Source organism: Neovison vison, chromosome 5, assembly GCF_020171115.1.
Source record: "Neovison vison isolate M4711 chromosome 5, ASM_NN_V1, whole genome shotgun sequence".
Lineage (NCBI taxonomy): Eukaryota > Metazoa > Chordata > Mammalia > Carnivora > Mustelidae > Neogale > Neogale vison.
Window position 1 is genome coordinate 115,263,976 of NC_058095.1, and position 3,110 is coordinate 115,267,085.

General features: G+C 56.3%; 1 pseudogene; it reads left to right on the forward strand.

The window, feature by feature from the left end:
• Nucleotides 1–1,185: 1,185 nt before the first annotated feature.
• Nucleotides 1,186–2,903, forward strand: LOC122907447 (annotated as a pseudogene).
• Nucleotides 2,904–3,110: the final 207 nt, after the last annotated feature.

The following is a 3,110-nucleotide window of genomic DNA, read 5'->3' on the forward strand; positions in this document are numbered from 1 at the left end:
AATAACATTACAGATCATGGAGGAGCCAAGAATAGCTGGGGCATATTAATAACTCAGTTTGCTCACTGATTTTATTCAAGACGACTAGTTAAAGTACACTGCACTGATGATGACTCCATGGCATGAGGAACAATGTCATCATTAACATGGGGGACCGTTTAGCATTTAGAACATTTCACACATAAAGAGAACTTAACACAAGACTATTTATTGTGCTTTAGACAGATGGTTTAATGTTTCTTTAGCCTTCAGCCTATCAGGCCACCCATGGTTTTCTTCAGCCAAGGGCTTTTTAAAAATAAATGGTGTATAGCAATTTTCTAACAAGACTGACTGCAGCATGTTTCGCTAAATCTTTTTCCTACCCTTAACTCTCCCTTACAGTGGTTTGTAGTTGACAAACCTCCCTGACTCCAGTTCCTCACATATAAGTAATTACTGACATAAAAGGAGATGAAGGGGCTGAAATTTCGTCATTAATGGTTTCTTTGCTACAGAAAAGCTATTTAGAAATGATTACTTTGGAAAACAGTTCTTCCCTGATTAGACACTGACTGACTCTGGAGAAGCTGTTCCCCCAGAATCTTTCAATTCAGGAAATGATACCCCAACATAGATGGATAACTGTGGGTGGCAAAATATGCATATAAAAGTTGGTTTAAAAATGGTAGAGAAGAGTAATGTATCTATGTCTGAGGAATATGTAAATGTGTTTAAGAAGGGACACAGAAGCTGCAGATTCCCTGCTCCTACCATCAAAGTGTAAATCAAGCACAGTGGAAAAGCAAGCGCGATGCATTCTTACAGTGGAAACTTCTATAGGGACCTTAATGACTTCCTGAACTCCTTTGGCCCCTGTTCAGCTCCCCAGGCAAAATGGGGAGCTCTTCTGTGAACTCTTTTAGGAGAACAACATGGTCCAAGACCCAGAGACTCTGCGGATTGGCCCGGATGGATGCTTATTTGCACATTCTTCTCTATGTAACTTCTCCGATAGGGTTTAGAAGAAGCAAGCTTAGGCCTGGAGCTCAGAAAAGCGACTTACACAGCACAGAGGGTTTAGAGATCAGATGTATTTAGGAGGGCAAGTGTCTCCTGTCTGCCTACTCAGGAGGGCATGAGAGTCTTGAAGTCTTGGGTGGCGCAGAGCCTCTGATTGGCTTTTTTTCTCTCTGAGGAACAAAGATGTCTTGCTGGAGGCTCAGATTTCCCTCTGGCACATTATGCTGGGCCAGACTGGAATTCTTGCAAGCTCTATGGCTGCAGCTGGTGCCCTGGTCTTGCACCAAAACCATCAATTTCCACACCTATGAGGAGGAAGCCTATGGCTCCAATATTGGTGTTCTGTCTGACGGTGTCCTGTGTAATTACCAGATCGAGATACCACACCGGTTCCACCTGATGAAGTTCAACAGCTCACTTTTTGCAGTGTGCGAGGGGGATGGGGAGCTGACCCTCGGGGGGGATGTGGGCCCGGACCATGCACCGCAATGTGGCCAAGGAACACAGTGCGTGCTGGCCTTTGACCTGATCAGCTTCTCACAGGAGCAGTTCCAGCTGGTGCACGTGGAAGTGGAGGTGAGGAACATCAATGATCATGCGCCATGCTTACCCCTGACCCAGATCCCCATGGAGGTGTGCGAGGGCGTGGCCGTGGGCATGCGCACCCCCTTGGAAGTGCCTGTGGACAAGGACTTGGGGGCCAACGGGCTGCAGAGTGTGCGCCTGGCGGAGCCTCACAACCTTTTCCGCGTGGAACTGCAGACGCGCGCGGATGGTGCCCAGTGCGTTGACCTGGTGCTGCTCCAGGAGCTGGACCACGAGGGCCAGGCCGCCTACAGCTTGGAGCTGGTGGCCCAGGACAGGCGGCCGCCCGCAGCGCTGCACCACGGCCGCCTTCAGTGTGTGAGTGCTGGACGCCAACGACCACAGCCGGGCCTTCCTGCAGGGCGCCGTGGCCGAAGTGGAGCTGGCAGAGGACACTCCTGTGGGCTCTCTACTGCTCGACCTAGACGCAGCTGACTCCGACGAGGTCTCTCACGGACGCAGCCGACCCCCACCTGGACACAGCAGACCCCGACGAGGGCCCCAACGACGACGTGGTGTTAGCCTTCGGTGCCCACACCCCACCCAAGGCGCGCCGCCTCTTCCATCTGGAGCTGCGCTCGGGCCACCTCACGCTAGCAAAACCGGTGGACTACGAGTGCCAGGACACCTATGAGCTGGACGTGCGGGCCCAGGACCGCGGTCCCGGGCCCCAGGCCTCCACCTGCAAGGTCATCGTGCGCATCCGCGACGTCAGTGACAACGCTCCGGACATCACCATCACCCCGCTGGCCGCCTCTCCCTTCGCAGCCGTCGCCGCCGCTCTTGGGGGGTGCGGATGCGACCTCGCCGACCCGGCCCGTGACGTCCAAGGCCGGCGCGGTCTCCCTGGTGCCAGAGGGGACGCCGCGCGAGAGCCTGGTGGCGCTGGTCAGCACCTCGGACAGAGACTCGGGTGCCAAGGTGCGCTGCGCCCTCTACCGGCACGAGCACTTCCGGCTGCAGCCAGCCTACGTGGGCAGCTACCTGGTGGTGACTGCGGCCTCGCTGGACCGCGAGCGCATCGCAGAGTACAACCTGACGCTGGTGGTCGAGGACCGCGGCGCGCCCCTGCTACGCACCGTGAGGCCCTACACTGTTCGCGTGAGTGACGAGAACGACGACGCACCACTCTTCACACGGCCGATCTACGAGGTGTCGGTGCGAGAGAACAACTCTCCCGGCGCTTACTTGGACGGTGGCCGCCCGGGACCCCGACCTGGGCCGCAACGGGCAGGTCACCTACCAGTTGCTGGAGGCAGAAGTAGATTGCGCCCTTTGTCTCGGTGGACCCCTCCACTGGGGAGCTGCGCGCATGATGGTGCTTTGACCGCGGTGAGCTGGCTGAGCTGTTGCCGGGGCTGGAAGCACTCGACGGCGGCTCTCCGCCGCCCCGGGGCCGGGCCGTGGTGTGGCTGCCTGTGGAGGACCAGAACGACCACGTACCTGGACTGGTCACACTACCACTCTTCGGTGGCTCAGCCCAGCCTCCTCTGCCCCAGGACGCGCCCCTGGGCTACCTGGTG